A 21,810-nucleotide genomic window follows, 5' to 3' on the forward strand; every position below is an offset into this window, starting at 1 on the left:
TAACAAAATGTTTGATGAATTTGGATGTACATATATGAAGTTATTAATGAAATTCAATGATGAGAAATTATCTACTTTGGGAAAGGAAATAGAAAAATTGAATGATGACATAGTTCAAGATGTATTATTTGAACAGTGGAGAGATTTTTATTTCAAACAGTTCCAAACAGCTGAAAATAAAGCCATCAGTATATATAACAGAAAGCAAAGGAAGATACAGCGGGATGTGGAACAGTATCAGAACAATAGAGCATACATTTGGCCACAAGATAGATCAGCCAATGGGAAGGAAAGGCATTACAATGTTAGAAGTAGATTTAGAAATAATGAGGGGGTTGCAAATTTTCAAGGGGCCGATTTTACCCTACCCCGAAACAGCAGTACAGAAAGGAACGATAAAACAAACCCCAATATGTCTGGAAGTTATTACTGAGCATTCAATTGATAAAATTAAACCTTATGTATGTACAGACAACAAAGGGGTTATTTTACAAGATTTCAACTGCCGTGACAATACTCAAGAAAGAGAGTTTACGTCGAGTATAGCAAGAAGAAGGGGCAATCTAATTTTACACACACACAATGGATTTAATGTATATAACTATACAGATTTTGAAATTGGTCAAGAATTTTATACATTATTTAGTAAAGGTATGAAATATATACCTACAACCGGTTTTAATTTAGTTGATACGATAAAGGAAATAAAAATGTATTGTAGAAGGCTAAATTTAGCCATACAATTTGGACAAAAGGACGAAAAGACAGGGTATGTGACACATAACAATTTAAAGAGGAAAAGCTCATACATTCCAGTCCCAAATACACAAGTAGCCAATTTTGAAAAAATGGTTTGCAAAGATGTTTATTGGCTGTACAATAATATAAAGACAGGAGATGTATATAATAAAGTGTTTAAGGACAATTTAACAAAAAATGAGCGGATATGTCTGGAATCACTTATGAAAAATAAAGAAATCAGAATAATGAAACCAGACAAGGGAGGTGGCATAGTAGTATATAATATTTTTGACTACAATGCTGAGATACACAATATATTATATTTGTCAGGGAATTATGAAGTGATTTCTTTAAATCAAGTAAATATAGGTTACAAAAGGATAGATTTGGCTATTGAAGAGTATTTAATAGATAACAGAATAACAAATGAGATTTATAATTTTATTAAAGTAGATTTTCCTATTGTGGCAAATATAATAGGTATACCTAAGGTTCATAAATGTATGGATAACCCTCCATTCAGACCTATCATTTCTGGATCCAAGTCTAAGACGTATAATTTGGGAGTTACAATAGATAGATGGACAAAACATGTGTATGAAAATATTTCACATCTAACTAAGGACTCTTGGAATTTTTTAAGCAAACTTACCCCTGACATATGGAATGATGGGTTGATTTTTCTGACAATTGATGTAATAGATCTATTCTCATGTATACCTAAGGATGTCGGCCTCGAATATTTTAGCAACAGCTTGAGAAAATTTTCGAAATTGACATGGGATAAGATTAGTTTAATTACAGATATGATGGGCTTAGTACTTGATCACAATTATATTCAATTCCAAGGAGAGTATTTCAGACAGAGCAGAGGTGTAGCTATGGGGGCCTCTTGTGCCCCCATTTATGTAAACCTCGTTATGTTAGAATGGGAGTCTGAATATGTGTTTCAAAGTGAATATTACTCTCATATTGTTTTATATACTAGATACCTAGATGATTTATTTATTTTATGGAAGGGGACATATGAAACGATTAATTAAATTATTAATTATATTAATGGAACGACAGAGTTTTTGAAATTTACACATAATATCAATAAAGAAGGTATAGCTTATTTAGACACTTATATAAGCCATACTACAAGTGGGTTTGCATCCAAAATACATAGGAAAACTACATTTTCAAATGACTATATTGAGTTCAGCAGCAGTCATCCACCTTATATATTTAAGAACGTTGTTAAAGGACAGTGCATTAGAGCCTCACGCATGTCATCAAGTAAAGTCATTATGGAAGAAGAGTTAGAGTTAATATTTAATATGTTTAGCAGTAGGGGTTATCCTATTCCTATGTTAAAGGATGTTGTTGGCTATGTTAAAAGGCAATGGGGTATTAAGTTCTTACCCCTTTTAGGTACATCATGTGCAGTTAGCAAGGATATGGACAAGAGTGTAACTACAACAGAAGCCTTTAACAGAGTATGTGTGATAATGTACACCCCATACGCTAATTATGTAAAAGAAATATTAAATAGACATTGGGACTTGATTACAATAACAGATAGCATAGGCATGACTTTAGGTAATCATCCCAAATGTGTATATAAAACAGCCCCAAATATTAAAAAGTTATTAGGACAACACGCTCAGAGAAATTTAAGACTACATCTAGAGGAACTTTGAAGTGCGGCTCCTGTAAACAATGTAGATACATTAATGAAGCGGTGGGAATTAAGTTAGATAATATAAATAAGACATACATCAAGTGCAGGGCAGGCAATTGCAATACCAAACAAGTAGTTTATCTTGCAAATTGTGTAGCCTGCCCAGCTTATTATATAGGTAAGACGGAGAGAAAAATCAAAAAACGAATATATGAACATTATTATAAGATCCAGATAAAAGATATGAAGAATGCTTTATATAAACATATATTCAGCAAAGGGTATCTCTATTATTGAACAGATTGACAGTGGTGTATGTGGAGGGAACTGGAAAGTGTATTTAGCTATGATGGAAAGCAAGTGGCAGATATATACAGATGCCACAAGATTTCCAGGCATCAATGATAGCATCAGTATAAAACCTTTTTAATACTTGAATAAAATGTGTATGTCATGGCAATAGTTTAGTAGTAACATATACATATATATGTTTTATTTATATATATTAAGTATATATATTTTTATATACATTTTTATATATATACAAATTTTAGATATCAAATTATGTTTTCTTTTTGTATTCTTTGTATTTTATTATATTCATATATGCATTCAGATTTATTATATATTAGGAAGTACTGTGTGCATAATCAGAGAAAACAAAATATCTCTTTAAGGTTTTAAACATTTTTTTGGTGCCAAATTGGTTATTTAAACTGTATGAGATCTGTGTTATTTGGTTCTGAAGAAGTCTGTATTCCAATAGATGAAAGCGCTAAACCAAATGTGTTGAAGTTCTCCATTATGACTAACAGCAAATGATCTTTTGTTCCATATGAATTTCTTTTGTTCTGTTGCTATGATTGAGTTTTCTTCTAAATGACTACAAACTCTGTCGGCATGAATTTCAGTGTATAGTTTATACATTGTCGGAAGGCAAGTTATTGGTCTGTAGTTATTAGGGTAGCTTGCAGGTTCACTCTTAAGGAGCAGTCTCGTTTTTCCTGTTGTTAACCAGGCTGGCATCTGTTCATGGTGTGCATATAAATAGTTCTTACTCAGGGCTAAATCTTCATGTAAAGATATTAATACTTTTAGCCAGAACTTAGGTATTGCATCTGGGCCTGGGGTTTTCCAATTAGGAGCTTTTCTTAATTTTACTTCAAAAACATGGTTACACAACAGTGTTAAATATGTCCTTGCATACACACTCCTGAAACTGTTTAACTTAAGTTCAGTTTCTGGTTTCTTCCGCAATGAGTGGCATACTGCAGAAGTACTGCACCTCCATAAGGGTGGCCTTACCTCTGACCTGGGTATTTAAAGTCCTATCAGCATTACAAGCCTCATCTGCAAAACCACGGGGAGTATAATAACTGACTTCAAAAACCATGATATCAAGACTTTTGTTTGAAGTGACCCCCAACAGTTTTGATTTTGTGAAGGGTAAATCCTGTCTATTTAACCTGGTAAACTTCTTCAAGAGGGTTACAGAGACTGTAGATGGCAGCCATGCACTGCATGTGGAGTATCTTTACCTGGTGAAGGACTTCAACTCCATTCCTCATGCTGGCATCTAAAAATCTAATTGTTTTAAAAATTGACTCCATATGTGGTAAGATGGTTAAACTGGCTGAAAGACAGAGCCCACACGGTGTGATTTGTAGCTGCCTAATCGCTAAGTATGAAAATGACCAGTGGTGTCCCCTTGAGGCTCAGTGCTGGAGCAGGTATTTACTTCTCTGATCTCCAAGTGGAGAGCCAAGGCCTCTGGTTAACAAAGCTTCAGATGACTGCAAACTGAGGTTGTTGTTAAGTCACAGTATGACGCACCCATAGTCTTCTGAATGAACTCTTCCTAGTAAACCCTTGCTGTACTAAAAGTGAGCTCAAACTAAATGCTAAAAAAATGTAGTATCCCTTTTGGTACACAACCCCTTCCTTCATCATACTGCTACTTCATCACCCGTCACCATACCGTAAAAGCCAACACAACAACAACAAAATGAAAAATGTGTCAGGGACCTATTTATGTGGGCTGATAGCTCCCTCTCTTTTGACCATCATGTGACAGCAGTTGCCAGAAAAAAACATCCTTTTATTTAGCCCACCTAATTGCTAAAGGACCGGTCTAATGAGGTAATCACTCCTTTATATGCAGCATTGATCAGGACAATTATTGAGTAAAATGCCCCCTTTGAGGTATATCTCATTAATCATATCAAACAATTAGCAAGACTTAAGGTTCTTAAACAAAACGATCACAGGCCTAAAGTCCCTGAGCTATGCTTAAGCTCCAGCTATTTAATCAATGTCTTAAAATACTTTTGAGGGGAGATCTGTCTTGCTTGTTGCACCATTAGACACCAAGTTGTCATGGACTTCATTTTTTTTTGCAAGTCCAATATCTCCACCAGTACAAGAACCAGGGACATAAATCTTCACTAAAAGATAAATACTGCATAGAAGCGAGGCACACTTATAAGGCAGCACCTCCCAGACCTTTGGAATAAACTTCACCTACATGTTAAGAAGTGAAATTTACTATCTTACTTTAAACATAAATTAATGACTATATGGGTATCCACAGATTTAGTCTGAGTTCTGCTGGTATGGCCATCCTGGAGAAAGAAGGTGCTGCCTGAGGGAAGGTACTGGTCATAAGATTTGTTGACCTTGGAATATCTCTATGAATCAAACTGTTTTATGGATTACTCGCACAGCTTTTCAGGAAATCTCTATCTACCCCCATAACAGTCTAGAGAACCATAAAGTGGGTGTAAGAGGATGAATGATTGATTAAATACAGCAAAATGATTACTATATGGGGAGTCATTCTAGCTCCAGTGAAATGCACCTCTGTGGCGGATTCTGGCTAAAACAGGCTACTAGATAGGAAAGCCAAAGCAAAAAGCAATGAATATGAAGGTCTGTGCCAACTAATGGAAATTACCTGTTCCTCTTACCTCTATTAAGTATGTACATGAGTGTAACGTCTTTTTGTACCCATGCAAATTGTCATCTTTACTACTTCTGTTCTTGGATGGTGGCTGAAAAGGGTAAATAGATCAGCTCACTTACCTGCTTAACAAACAACAATTAATACATAAACTGTCCAGAAATTTGAAGAACACCCTTGATTTTTGCCTCATATTTTTGCCCTAGCCCTTGTAAAAATGTTCAATTTACTGGTAAATCACTCAGGATCCCAAGTGTCAAAATTTCAGAGAATGTCCAAATTTTTGCCTCATATTTTTGGTATGTTCTCCATAAAATCTGTAGTTTTCTGGCAAACCAATGAAGACTGTACCCACAAAATAATTATACATTTGAGTCTTGAGACCTCATATACTTCAGAAAATGTATGCTAATACAAAACTTATTTTAACAGCTTTCTAAGTTTACAAGAACGATTTTTAAAATCTGTCCCTGATTTTAACCATTTACCATCCCATCATTTTTGGCTTGTCCAGAATTTTTAAACAAAAGTTAAGACTGCAGAGGATTACAGTCAGTCACCTAGTATCAGACAGAGTCAGAAAGTGCATGTTGTTGCAAAACCCGTTCTATTAAAATTTTAAATGAATAAGTAACTCTTAAAAATTGTCCCAGGTTTTCAGCCCTCATTCCCATGTTATTTTTGGCTTTGTCCAAAATTCATGACAGAAGAAGTTGATCGATATGCCTCAGAAACACTCACATAGGGTCTTCCATGGTAACAGTGAGCTCAGGGGTCCAGAAAAAAAGATTTAGCATCAAATTGTCTTTTAATAGATGCCTGATCTTGCAGTTACCTTGGAAATCCCAATGCAAATATTTCAATGCAATCACTATTCTGGCAGCTGTTTCAGGGCATACTGGACAATTGCTGAAAGTGGGGGAGGCTCGCTCCTATGGTTTCAGCACCAATGCTGCTAACTGTATGCTTGCTGACTGCCTGTGGGTCTTCTCCGTGTACTCTGGTGATTTCTCAAGTTCCCAATGCGAACTGGATGCCTGGAATCTGTAAATGGAGTTAGTGGAGTGTAGCTTGGTGATGGGAGCACATTAAAAACACACCCTTAATGTTATTTTTCATGAAACTGTGTACTGAAGCTTTCCACTGGGTATCTAACTATCTGACACAATGCCTAGATAAAAGGAAGTTTGTGTGATGCACTGTATGTGTTCTTACAGTCTGGGATGGGGCTGAAATGGTCCATGACGGGTCATATTTACTTACACGGTTAATAAAAAAATGTAATGGTTTTCAAGCTACCTTGTCTTGCAAATATGTAATTTGCTACAAGCTATACTCTCTCTGTACAAATATAAATATGTATATATAACACACACACACACACACACACACACACACACACACACACACACACACACACACACACACACACACACATATCTGTATAAAACCTGTAAACCAGGTTTTAAATGCTGCACCCACTATCCTTTTCTGGGCAGAAAACAAAGACACAGGCAGTGCTGGACAGCCTGAGTTCAGTCTTGGCTAGTACCAGTTTCAGAAAAATGAACTGGTCAAATGCTGGCCTTGTAGCGCAAGCCGTCCAGACTGTACACATACACTTGGCAGGAGACGAACATCAACTGTCACACTAGCGATAGAAGCATGACAGTACAAATAGCAAAGCACAGGCTCGGCAATGTGAAATGCTTGCAGCCCTTTGTTGACTGCCAAAAATGTGACTCACATACTTTTTTTTAGTTGAGTCCTTAACATATTACAGTTGACAGAGCTTATCACAAAGACCATGACAGACAAGCCCAAACATGACTGCTGCGAGACAGTGTAAAATGCATTTTCAGTAATCTATTCTGGCATTACAGTTTCGTCCCCATAAGACCACTTGCAGACAATTAAATTCTATTGTCAGTTATTCCAAATGGGAAGGAAATAATGTGGACTCAGAAGCAGACAGAATGGTATGACATCAGTGCTTAAACTTTTTAACAACTCTTGGAACAAGGGTAAGGTGTGTAATGAGAGGACAGCATGCCAATACAATTCTTGTCTCACAAAATTGTGTTAATACATTAAGTTTTGCCAGAAAAGGCACATTATCTTACAGTTCATTACAAGAAAAGCCAAACTTAGTTGTAGTAAAAAGAAAAAAAAAATCAAAACCTCATTTCTAAACAAAGAAAATGCCTAGTACCAGGAGGCCAGTATGTCAAAAAACAAAGATGGCAGGGAACCATAACAAATTATATTCAAGTCAAGAAAGTCAGAGTTTGTTTGACTAGGTGGACAAAAAAAGTGATGCATTAGAACCTGTTGACACTGCCCAACTAAAACTTCTGTAGACCATTTGGCAAAGTAGCATAAAATGCTATTAACAAAATGAACAGTTGTGCTATGCAACTCAGAACATTAGTCTTGGTGAAACAGTAGCTGCAAAACAGACAGTATGAACAACAGTAATTAGATTCCGCTGTGAAGAAAGAAGGGTTTCGGGGGAGTAGGAGGGGGAAATAATGAAGTATCGAATCCATTACTTTTTAAATGTTAGTGACTCTGTCTTTCCCACTGGGTCCATATCTTCCAAACTCATTCTCCCTTTCAGCTTGGAGTGGAAAGGACACCTGTCACCATAAGCAGGTCTCAACAATATATTTATTGTCACTGCAATCCCAAGCATTGTCCCCAGACTGCACATGGTGGGCTACAAAGGCAGGCTTGAACCTCACTTCTGTAAAAAGGCACTAATTTGCTTAATTCTTAGCATCCCTGACATTCTTTATTAGTAACATGTTTCCCAGTTTCCAATAATAAGGGGGCGAATATGCCAAGGTGGTGCACAAGAGGTTCTTTGGGTCAATTCTCGGCTGGGGTGCCTTCTGCGTGGTGTATGCATGTCCATGCTGCGGTCACGTGGGTTTCCTCCAGGTACTCTGTTTCCTCCCACAAACCAAAGACATGCAGTAGGTGGACTGGACACTAATTTGGCCATAGGTGCAAGTGCATGTGTGAATGAGTGGTGCAGATAAACTACCGCTGCAGGGCTAGCCACCCAGTGTGTAAACCTTGGCTCAAGATGATTGTCACTGCCGAAGTGACACCCTGGCCCTATGTGCAAAATGGGAAAAGGGGTTGAGGATGGATGGATGTTTCCCATTTTTCAATAGGAGTATTAGGAGTCTCCCTGACATTCCCTATCACTAACATGTTTCCAGTTTCCTATAGGAATATTAAGAGCATCCCGGACATTCCCTATCACCAACATGTTTCCCAGTCTCTCAAAGGAATATTAAGAGCATCCTTGACATTCCCTATCACTAACATGTTTCCAGTTTCCCATAGGAATATTAAGAGCATCCCTGACATTCCCTATCACCAACATGTTTCCCGGTCTCTCAAAGAAATATTAACAGCATCCCTGACATTACTTATCACTAACATGTTTCCCAGTTTCCAGTAGGAGTATTAAAAGCAACAGAAGGGACTGACACAAACCCACAAACCATAACAGTGGAAGGTAGGCCAAATCTCCATTCAACACCTCCTTCCCTGTCCTGGCCAGCTCCAAGATGCCCAGGCCCCAATTCAGACTTGGTTCACTCATACTGCATATGGACATACTGTCTTTATTCCATGTGCCAGATTAAAGTCTTCATAAATGATTTACATCAAATGATGCAAACATTTCAAAAGGGCTGACACATAAGGAGGGAGTATAGAGAGGATGAGAAATGCTCTGGCAAGGCCCAATGAATGGTCTAAATATACCACCTTCAATTCCCTACAAGGAACAGCACAGATGAATACCAAAAGGTTAAAAAGTAGGAATGATAAAGCTTAAAAAAGATGTAGTTGCCACATTATTAAAATAATTTAAGCAATATCAAAAAACTGACAAGGGTAAGAATCATACTTAAGTAATAAAAAGCAGGAAACTATTACTCTTTTCTGTAGAGCTCTGGTGAGACCTTACCGAGAATATTACATGCCAAATCCTCTGTAGCATAAAGACAGTTTAGAGGAGGGTAGCATTGTGTTTACATCAGAAGCCAAATAAAAATAAATAAGCTCAATTACACTGCAAATGATGCAGCTAAACGAGGTATGAAATGCTGCACGTCCGGCTGCTTGATTGGTACTAACAAGCAACTTCTGCAGCTTCTTAGAAATATGCTAAAATCAATTAAATGCAAAAGCAGCACACATCTGTTTCTAAAGTGCTGAAGTGCACCCAGTTATGCATTTAGTCAAATTCACGGGGACTGTTCAGGCACGAGGGTGCTCCTGACACACTGCAGTGCTGCATAACAAAAACACCCCGTTATGTATTCAGTGAAATTCACGGGCACAAAGGGTCTGACACACTGCAGTGCTGCATAACAAAAACACCCCGTTATGTATTCAGTGAAATTCACGGGGACTGTTCAGGCACAAGGGTGCTCCTGACACACTGCAGTGCTGCATAACAAAAACACCCCGTTATGTATTCAGTGAAATTCACGGGGACTGTTCAGGCACGAGGGTGCTCCTGATGCAGTGCTGCAGAAGATATGTGTTCTGAAAGTATTTTATCAAAAAAGAGACGGGGAAAGACAAAAATAATCATGTATGTACTTCCTAGCAATCAACAAAGTCCAAGGGGACAGCTTCTTTCTGAAAACATAACATACAAAATTAACGTCAGTAACTCAACAGGTAGCATGCGCATGTTTGGTGATGGAACATAAGAAGGCTGTGGTTTCCATTCTCACCATAGGTACTTTGAGTAAATTTCCAAATCTGACAATGGACTGCTGCACTCCTGTATAACTCATTCTTCTGATGAGATGTTAAACCAAGACTCTGTCTGCCTGAGTTGGTGGTAGCTCAGGTGAATGTGAAAGATCTCACGGCATGCATTAAAAAAAAAGAATACTGGAAGTTCCCTGGTGACCTGGCCACAACACTAGTCAGTATGAATATCATCTTGGGTCTCCCCTTAAAAGACAAACACTGACCTAGTGGGACTAACTAGGTCAACAAAAGCATAAACAAAAGAAAATCTTCTTCTCTTTCGGCTGTTCCCATTAGGGGTCACCACAGTGGATCATCTGTTTCCATTTCTTCCTGTCCTCTGCATATTGCTCTGTCACACCAACCACCTGCATGTCCTCTCTCACCACATCCATAAACCTTATTTTAGGCCTTCCTCTTTTCCTCTTACCTGGCAGCTCCATCCTTAGCATCCTTTTCCCAATATACCAAACATCCCTCTTCAGCACATGTCCAAACCAACGCAATCTCATCTCTCTGGCTTTGTCTCTAAACCATCCAACTTGAGCTGACTCTCTAATATACTGATTCCTAATCCTGTCCATCCTTGTCACACCCAGTGCATCTTTAACTCTGGCACTTCCAGCTCTGACTCCTGCCTTTTTGTCAATGCCACCGTTTCCAACCCATATAACATAGCTGATCTCACTACCCTCTTGTAGACTTTCCCTTTCACTCTTACTGGTACACGTCTGTCACAAATCACTCCTGACACTCTTCGCCACTCACTCCACCCTGCCTGTACTCTCTTCTTCACCTCTCTTCCACACTCACCATTATTCTGAACTACTGACCCCAAGTATTTAAACTCATCCACCTTCACCACCTCTACTCCCTGCATCCTCACCATTCCTCTATCTTCCCTCTCATTCACACACACATATTCTGTCCTAGTCCTGCTGACCTTCATTCCTCTCCTCCTAGAGCATATCTCCACCTCTCCAGGGTCTCCTCAACCTGTTCCCTACTCTCACTACAGATCACAATGTCATCTGCAAACATCATAGTACAAACGAAAATCTAATACACATAAAAAGAGCTTAGAAAGAAGTGTAACAAAACTTTTTTTCTGAAAACACTGGTGCATGATACATGGAACAGAAACATATTAAGGGGGGGGTAGAAAAAGGTGCGAGAATGAAATCACGTGGCAGAAATTTTGAGATGGTGGAAAGTCAAACAAGGGTCAACTTGGATGTGCAGATAACATAATATATAGAAAAAGATCAGCAGAACAGCTAGGCCAAGAAGTACTGATACAACATAAAATACAATGGTCCAGTGGCACAGCACTGAGGCTAAAGATATCACATAAACTAATGTACAGGTTATCTGGTTCTGACCAGATGGCTATATGATTTGGTATCTGACCTGACTGCCACATCTGCCACCAGATAGCACAACATGGAACTGGCACCTTTAGGAACTGTAGGGTAGCTAATATGCGCTGACTTTTAGCCACAGAACACACATTGGTATTTCAAACAGGCTAACATTTACTTTATTATCCTGCAGACTGGGTGAATGCCCCTGTAATAAAGGCCTTTGTTTTTTGCATCGAAGATGAAAATTATTATTTATCTTGACAAAACCAGAAATGTGTGCAGGGGGAAGGAGTCCTCTGCTTTTCATCAGATGCTGTGGGATCTTTAACATTCACCTGAACTAGCACTAATTCTTGTACATGTGGTTCAAAATAGCATTTACAATGAAAGATGGAACCTCGGGAGTGCAGAAATTTCTCAAATCACTCTGAAGGATCACTACTGGAATAAAAATTCATGTGGCTAGTTTGAGGACACCCAATCTTCAGCTCTTCCCAAAAACAAAGGCACACCTGCATGCTGCAGAGGCACAGTGATGAGAAAGAATGCGAAAAGGAAAGGCTATAATATAGCTGCAACACCCTATTTTGCAGTCCGCCGCTCTCAAACTACAGATTGTGAAAGCACAGAAATATAGACTGTGTAATTCCAACAAGGTGGTATATAATTCACAGACCACTGCATACTAGAATTGCTGACACAAGACTTTCACAGAGCAAGTAGAGGCAGACAGTTCCCCAAATGTAGGAAACAAGATGCATCCAAGATCTTTCGATCATGTGTCACCCCTTCTCATCACTAGGTATGCATCCTCCTTATCCAGGTGATAAGATCACTGGACAGTTCAGAAACCATCTTCATGGCAGAATATTCTCAAAAACATGTAATAATTCTGTTTCAGAGTCCACAAGTTATCAAGCCAGGAATCACAGTGGTGTTAAAGTCATTTGTATACAGCAGTGGTCTAACGCAGTCAGTCAGTCCTTTACAAAGACACTATTTTCACCAGGTAGCACACAAAGGTACTACAAGTTACAAATCACTTTTGTGAGGAGTTAGTAAATGGCTCTAAAAGGAAATCAATGCATCTGGCACAAGACAGAAGTGGTACGTTTCACAAGGTGATCTGAACGTTATTGTCCCATTTGGGAAAGTACTGTAAGGATACAACAATTAATGTTCCATGAACTCGGACTACATCTCTGTCTTAACAACATGCACATTTAAACAAAATGAATAAAAGGACAAACTCTCAAGGGCAAGTCCATTTCTGCTACAAAACTGGCAAGCACCTTGTTCCTAAGAGATGGCACTTACAGTACACAGACAGATACAAGTCTGCAGGTATCCTACTGGAGCTTCGCCTTCCAATAAAATCATCAGCAGATTTTTAAACTTCCTCCAAACTTGCACAAGAAATAATACTGATGGTCTACCCCAACCCCAACCCCAACTCTTCTGAATGGGGCAGGGTAATTTATACACATCTATACTAACGAATTCATTCACAACTACTCCTAAAACATAAAATGCACCATTTTGTGAAAATAATTCTCCCCATCTTCCTACCTATCACAACGGATGAAAGTGCTACAGAGGACGTGTTTAAATTCACGATTCATGATAAATGAGATTTCGTGATATTATTTCGTATTAGCCTAGTTTACTACGACTGACCAGTAAAATAGCTTTAATATATTTGTATTTATTACTGGGTAACTGAGCTGTGTAACTGTCAACTGTACAGATTTTTGTATGGCTTTGTATTAGTGTACTACCTTGCAGGATGCGCAGTAGCAAGTCCCACCTAAAACCCCACCCACCGTCCAACAATCTATGACATCTTGGTAAACTTAAGCAATAGTCATACCGAAGACAAAGAATATTCATTATCTAATCGTAGTTTACCTATTTCTCACTGTAGTGCAATCTCGGATTTGGAATATTTAATTAACAGGGGTTGTGGGGGGGGGCTTACCTCCCTGCAAAAACAAAGGAAAAAATATAATAGCATTATAACTGCAAATATTATTTTTTTCTTTGCTTTTGCTGCAGCCCCCACACACCCCAAATTAAGTATACCAACTCCGAGACCACACTACATTGAGGAAAAGTGTAAAGTACAAACAGACAATGAATATTCATGCCACATCTGCATGGCTGTCAATCATGCACGTTTCCCCACATGAAGACATGACCCTTTCACCTGTCAGTCACTAAGACCACACCCACATATGCGCAGAATGGCCTGCGAGGTACTACACTAAAAGAAAGTCTTTTGCACAATGTCCATATTTTTGTCTGGTCTGTTCCTCATAGTTTGTGGTCTTCTGGTAAATCACCAAGGATTGAAGTCACTAAATAATGACACACATTCGAGTTGCAGACCTAAAATCCTTCAGAAAATGCATGATAATAGAAATACTGTTATTCTAACAACTTTTTAAGTTTATAATAGCATTATTTAAAATCTGTCCCTATTTTTGGGTCTTTGTCCCCCTATTATTTTAGGCTTTGTCCAAATTTTTTCTGCTAAGAGGTTGAGACATATGCTGATATGATCTATTTGTACATCCTTTTCAGATGTAACCCTAGCATAAGTAAATACAATATGTAAAACAGCAGGAGCATGCATCATTTACAACCAGTTCTGAGTAAGTCGGTAAAAAAAACAAACAAAATATATACCCAGGGAAAACCAGCACAGATATGACCAGAGTATATAACACCACATATAAAACAACAAGCCAGGAACGAACACTACACCATGGAGATGTGAAGCAGGAACCTTAAACACCGTGGTACTAAAACTCTTCTTAAAATTACACAAAGGTGCCTCTTGAGGAAAGTATTCTTTCAATCATGCTGGCATATATACCCAACGTCCAAGACACTCACTGACTGACCATCATTCTACAAGTGAATGTTTATTTTTCTCTTTTTTGCAAACATACATTTGTTAGTACATGTAAAATGCATTAAAACAGTTTATGTTTAATACATATATTATTCAAATTTGCTGCTGTTTGTTTACAGCTACCAGGCTTGTATTTTGCCTTAAATAAAAACAGATTCAATCAGCACATTTACACAGTTATTATTAGGAAACCGTCAACTACATAACAGTTATTTCTTATATCAAAAGCGAGATGTACTATTCAAAGGTTGAAAAAAAGCAACACCACTGTAATGGTAGACTTTAAGTTAGCAAGAAGAGGTGGGATGATGACAGTAAAGAAATACATTCTTAAACAAACACATCATTTGCAGCAAAAATAAACACGGGTTGCCTGCCAATCCAATCCACAAACAGGACTCAAGGTCTCTCAGTGAAAGAATGTTAACGCTGTTATTTAAGTGCTTATCAGCGCTCTGTTAGTAAGTACTGTTTCCCAACTACAGTCCCTAAAACAACAGTGCCACAGAAACAGGCTAGTCAAGAGCCATTCACAAAGTTATTATGTTTCAGTTCTGTTGAGCTGTCCTTTATTCTGCATCTGCCTTAAAATAAAAAAAATCCCAAATTCCTCAAAATCTTAAAGATCAAATCCCTCAAGTATTTGAGAACTGCACATCTGAATTTACTACTGTAGGACCAATCGGTCTTTTGCAGCAGAAGAATACAGATTTCTAGTAAAGCGTGCCTCCAGAAATGTTGCAGTGCCTTCTCAGGCAGCAGATAAGGTGCGTCTTTGTGTCAATGAGTCAGACACACAAAGGGCTACAATAACCTTCGTAAGGAAAAGGGGTGGGGGCTGCCAGCACATTCCACACTGCTCACATCAGAGACGGGTCTAAAATTACAGTTCATCACCCCAGCTGTTTCCAAATATAATGCCAAGACACAAGCCTGAGAGTTCAGTATACCGAGAACTGCATTTACTACATACAGTAAGTACATCAGGCATGACATTAACTTAAAGACAGTTGGCAGGCACTGTCATTTTGTTGAATATATCTGCCCTTCAAAATCCTAGCTGTAAAACAGTTACAAAGGAAGTCAGCCGCTTAACTTCTGAGAATGGGAAACCAGAACAGTTTTACACAAAATGCAATTTCACAATACCCCCTTGGTCTTAAGATAAACAGTACCATTGTAATCTATTTTTTGTTAGAAATATCCTAGGTCAAAACCATTCTGTCAGACATCTAGTAAGACAGTTCACATTAGAAGTATTTATTTTCAGAGCACTTACAACTGAGCATCTGACTCCTAAGATGAAGAACAAGGAACATACATGTGGGTATATACAGAATCTGTAAAATGATAAATGTGGCATGCAGTCTTAAAACAAATGCGTCTCCAGTATGTGCACACACAGAAAATGCATAAGAAAGTGCTCTGATTTTTCACACATTTTCATTCACTGAATACTGCTGTTATTAGTGGTATGTGCACAAATACAGGTATTTTACAGACAGCTACTGAAAAGTCTTAGCCTAGTGGCCAACTATGTGAATGAGCCTATGGGAAAAAAATCCAAACCATAATGATTACAATGAAATTCCTTGTATGGCTATATTTTTATCCACCTAAACTACACTTGCAGAAAAATATAATGAGTACCAGGAAAAACTGATATAAGAAAATGGCATAAATGTCTGTTTGTAAACACAAGAAAAATAAGTATTACAAATCTTGAAACCTTCTAAAATAAAATGTGTTTTCTCCTCCACTTTCCTCAGTTACACTCAAGCAAACAAATATAACAGTCTTCAAACATGATTTGCAAACATGCATGCATGCATATAACATACACTGTTAAAATTAGAATTAAAAGACAGCTCATAAAAGTTTGAAATGCACTGCATAACTTACTCTTTGAAATAAAGTATTAACTGTCCTTTCCCCAGCGCTCACAAATTCAGACTACATAGGCATTATTCAATTTAAAATCAGGGCACACACTTTAGAAAATTATCCTAAAGAGAAACCACAGGGCTACACTCCACGCAGCTGTTCAGGCATTCATAACCATCCTATGTCAGCAATGACAACGAGACGGTCTTGGAGCCAAAGATTAAAAGACAGCAATTGAAGATCATTTCAGCAACCTTTTAATCCTGATTTTTTATGCTGATACAGCCCACTCCGCATGGGTTGCTGCAACTGCATTGTGCTGTAGGTTAATCCTTTTGGTCTGGTCCCGCTTAATATTTTTCAATGGTGTCTGTAGACTGAACCAGTCACAGCACAGGCTCCATAGTCACTGAGATACCCTTATGTCTCTCTCAGGCTAATGGAACTACAGAGCTCCACAAAAGCCCTACTGGGTCCTAGTGCTCTCTGGGTTCTACCCACAATGATCACTTCAGCTGCAGAGGGCATAAATGAACGGTTCTAGGCCAATAAAACCTAGATGATAGACTCAGGTAGACATTACTTTTAAAAGCATGCAGTGAAAGTGGATTGACCCTCAAAAGAGGTAACTGCTATGAGGAACTCAGACTTACAGCCATCTAGATCTTATGTGGCATTTCAAGAAAATTAATAATTTAAAAAAAAAAGGAAAATATTTATCCTCCTAATGTCCCTTCTTATGATAAATATAAAAAAGTCATATATATCTCCAAATATATACGTATGTGTGTGTGTGCGTGTGTATATATACATACACCACACACACACACACACACACACACACACACACACACACACACACACACACACACAGGTACTTGCTAGACTACTGACCTGTGACGGTATTAAGAAGCTAGCCTTACATTCTCATAGTAGTTTGTTGGCCCCTGTGGTATTAAGAAGCTAGCCTTACATTCCCATGGTAGTTTGTTGGCCCCTGTGTTTTGTGTACGAGTAACCCTGAGAGTAGAACAAGAATATGTTGGGACATTTACTTTTTGCCTCTATCCACGAGGGGCAGGGGTGGTAAACCAGGAGTGAATTTGTGGTTTCTCTTCCATTCATCCAAATTACATTTGAACGGAGTAAGAGAAGTACTTTGCTTGTGAAGTGGAAGACGGTTCCATAGGAGCAGCATTCTTTGTTACACACATCTATTCCACCAACATGTTCTTTTGATTTTGCAAAAGAGACTGAAATCCCTTGAGTGGATGTTCATAATGCCAACGGACTTGCAAATGTGTAACAGGTCTGACAGAACAGGGCATTGTGAAGATCTACATGTGAGGTACAGGTCACCTCTCAGTAGCCTGTATGACACAGAGAAAAGAGACAAGGCTTTAAGGTGGTATGCATAGCACTTACGATTTAGGTCCTTGAGTTTTGTTTAGTGTGGTTATTCTAGTCATGATAAGTGTATGGACAGCTACAGTCGAAAGTGGCGTTACTCTCAACAATCTCCCAAATGAGAGCTCTTTACAGTGAATGATCACATCCCTGGATCTGGATGCAGTACCTTTAGATATAAACTGTGCAATGAAAAATTGAGCTCTTACAACAGAGGGTGATCATGTGATAGTTCTTTGTCAACATAGGTTCCCAGATCCCTAACTACTAGGGTTGCCACATTTTCAAATGCCCAAAGTGGGACATTTTTTTTTAGAAATGTCAGATTTTGCAGGGCAACATACCCACAGCCAGTACAAAGGACAGAACTTCAATTTTATGCCTAAATAAAAGCTTATTTTTGTAACATTTTAGTTGCTTATTCTGTTTCTTATAACATTTAGGTCTTTCAGATACAAAATAACTTTTATTGTCCTAAAATCTCAGGACATTTGCCATTTTTTCAATTTTTTTGCAACTTCTGCATTCTTCTTTTTTGCAAATTCTTTTGCAGTCTTAAAACTTAATTCCAACAAACAAATAATTATTGCTGGGGGTTATATCCCACCAGGCAATAACATTACTAAACTAGAAAGCCTACTAGACTGGATGTCCACCTGTTTCCCACAAGAAACCATACTATTAGGCAACTTTAACATTGACTGGTCTGATTGCACCAGCCAAACCCCCACAGCCCACATTAACCTTCATGGGTTCTCCCAAATTATACCTGACCCCACTAGAATTGACAATCAGTCTGTACTAGACTGGATTCTGCTATCTGACCTCACTCAAGCACAGCAATCCGGCTGTCTTCTAGAGAGTCTGAGTGACCACCAAGCAACCTACATAATTAGGAACAGACCACACCATACTCACCAACCTATACTCATGGTAATACGGAACAAAAGATCTTTTAAACCCACTGAATTTACCAGTGCACTTAAGTACTGCAATTGGAACCCACTAAAACAGCTACCTATAGACAAAGCTGTACAGTACTTTAATTCAACATTCCTAAATATTCTAAACCAGCATGCACCCTCTAAAACCATTAGAATCAAAACCAAATATGCCCCATGGCTAACAAAAGAAAGAAAGGGACAAATCCTGGTTACAATTTCACACAGTCAAAACCGCTTCATTGAAACAAAACTATCAAGAGCTTAGGAACAAAGTCAAAAAACAAATAAAAATAGACAAAACTAACTACTATAAATCCATGCAAGAAAAACACGCTCATAACGCTAACAAATTCTGGGCTACAATAAGCAACTTACTGCACCCAGGAAAATCCTCCACCCCCACACCTGTATTACCAACTAACCATGATAACATCTCCACTCAGTTTAATAAACTGTCCAAGCCCTAGCCAACACCCAAAATAATACTAATGCTCCCAAATCTACAGACACCCCCAACCATACCAGCTCACAAGACCACCTCTCTACCTTCTCCCTGCACCCAGTATCTACAAATAAAATCGCTAAACTCCTCAAAAAAACTGAAACCAACCACCCTAGCAGCTGGCAACCTGCCAGCAGACTTCCTTCAAATGGCATCAGAAGTAATAGCCTACCCAGTTTCTATCCTTATTAATAGATCAATATCAGAATGCAAAGTTCCCAAATTATGGAAAATATCCCACATCATACCATTGCAAAAAGGAGGCAAATCACTTGAACTGACCAACTACCGACACATAGCTATTCTTTCTTCCCTATCTAAAATAATGGAAAGAGTTGTGCATTCTCAATTAATGAAATTCCTCCAACAAAACGACCTACTAGCCAAATCACAGCACGGCTTCAGACCCTACCACAGCACCACAACAGCACTACTCTCTTTCACTGATATTGTCAATAATCATAGAAACAATGGTCTATTTACAGCCTCCATATTCCTAGACTTATCCAAAGCCTTTGATATGGTTAACCACTCAATGCTCCTAGACACTCTAACTACCCTTAACATAAGCCTCTCCACCAAATCATGGTTCAGTAACTACCTATCCAATCGACAGCAAGCAGTCCTATGGCAAGGTCAAATGTCCCCCCTATTACCAGTAGCCATAGGCATCCCACAAGGGTCCATCATAGGTCCACTGATGTTCTCTCTCTTCACTAACCACACAGCCACAGCCTCTCTCTCAGCCTCAATTGTGCAATAAGCAGATGATACCGCTATCATATGGGCTCCAAACCATAACTCAAAATAACTTCTCACAAATAGAATCCAGGTTTTCTAAAATCAAACTGATACTAAACCCTAAAAAGACAAAACTCATTCTCTTCAGTCCAGGAAAATCTCCCCCTGCAAACAGCAGCTTTACTATAAAATCAAAGGAAAATATAATAATCAGCCCAACCACCCACACTAAACTCCTAGGAGTAGAAATTGACAACAATCTGAAATTTGACATTCACATAGCCCAAACAATAAAAAAAGTCAACAAAAAGTTAGGTCTCCTTTATAGGAACAAACAGTTCCTCACCAAACATACCAAAGCCACTATTGCAAGGACACACCTCCTATCTATCCTGCTTTATGACCCCCCCCAGTATTTACTAACTTATGTAACAGCGAACTAAGCAAAATGGAATCCTGTTACAACAGGATTGCAAAATTTGCCACTGATGCATCCTCATCACTGCCCTGCCCTCAGGCAACTCACCTGGCTTGAGTTACCACAACTACTCTTACTCAACCAACTCTCAACAGCACACAAAATCTACTGCCTCCCAGAAAACATCCCAGCACTCCAGCAATGAATTCATCCCTACACTTCCATTAGTACCTTAAGATCCAATAATCAAAATCTAGTCAATGTCATCAATCACAGAAATACAGCTGGTAAATCCCTCTTTGCCTGTTCCATTGCCAATATCTGGAATTCACTCCCAAGACAATTAACTTCTACCACATCCCCCCTCCAATTTAAAAGACTCCTCAAAACCCATTATCTAGGAAACTGGCTATGCCCATGTTTCTCCCTGGTTGATCGGCTCACTGTACTTGTGTCAGCTTCTTCTTCCTACCCAATCGTAAGGTCAGTCTAATGCCGATTGAACAGCTACCTAAATCGTTCGCTCTTCCCTCTAACACTCACTCTCTTTCCTCTCCTCTGTTCCCTCACTCTTGCAGTTTTCACCCTCCAGCAGAGCTACTAGCCAATATTGCCAACAATGATGAATGAAGTATGCAATGAATGCATATATCTAGACTTAAACTTCAGCTATTCTTATGTCAAGAACACACTCTGTATTACTGCTATGTAAAGTTTCTCAACCAAGTCTCCACAGAAAACGTACAGACTAGCTAATAATGTCAACCATCATATGACTGTGTGAAAGTATGAATGTATAGCTAAAATAGTTTATGTCCTCTAATGTCAAGTCAATGATTTATATTTGTATCTTATTTGATGTGTGAAATTGTGTATGCATAACTAAACTAGTATATGAGCTCTATTGTCATGTCAACAATTTATGTTGTGTATCTTATTGTATGTGGAGCTTTTCTCCCCGGGCCTCCACTGAAAATGGACCTCTGTCCAGGCGGCTTGGTTAACAAATGTAAAATAAAATAAAATAAAATAAATAAAATAAAAATTTGGAGGACACAACTGCCCGAAGAGGGACTGTCCTCGCAAAGTGGGACCCTACTAACTACAGATATTTACGGCAGGAGCCATGTTTGACAAAAGATATAGATACCAGCTATTTGCCTGAGACGGGCCCATTTGGAGGGTCATGGAGTTCTCTGGGGGTTTATGATCTGCAAACTTGGTCATCCAAACATCCTTAACAATACTTTTGACCTCCGAGAAGTAAATGCCAAAGATGAGCATCCCAAGGACTGAATTCTGGAGTACATCGCTAGTGACAGAATTTTTGGTTTCCAATTGTGAGCCAGTTCGCAATCCAACAAGTTACAAAAGGGATTGACATTTAGCTTGGAGAGTTTATCTTCGATACCCATGTATGGGATGGTGACAAACGCTTTTGAAAGGTCTACATATGCAGTGTGCACTGCTTGATGAATC

At 38.5% G+C, this 21,810-nt stretch overlaps 1 protein-coding gene across 1 annotated transcript in view; it reads right to left on the minus strand.

The window, feature by feature from the left end:
- The window catches only part of FOXN3 (forkhead box N3), a 1,826,558-nt gene extending 1,809,882 nt beyond the window's left edge, over positions 1 to 16,676 (minus strand). Inside the window, exon 1 of the mRNA XM_044074690.1 lies at positions 16,338 to 16,676. The gene's annotated coding sequence lies outside the window, so the exon portion shown is untranslated. The remainder of the gene's footprint in view (positions 1 to 16,337) is intronic.
- Positions 16,677 to 21,810: the final 5,134 nt, after the last annotated feature.

This window comes from Protopterus annectens, chromosome 6.part0 (genome assembly GCF_019279795.1).
Source record: "Protopterus annectens isolate FY-2018-M chromosome 6.part0, PAN1.0, whole genome shotgun sequence".
Taxonomy (NCBI): Eukaryota; Metazoa; Chordata; order Ceratodontiformes; family Protopteridae; genus Protopterus; species Protopterus annectens.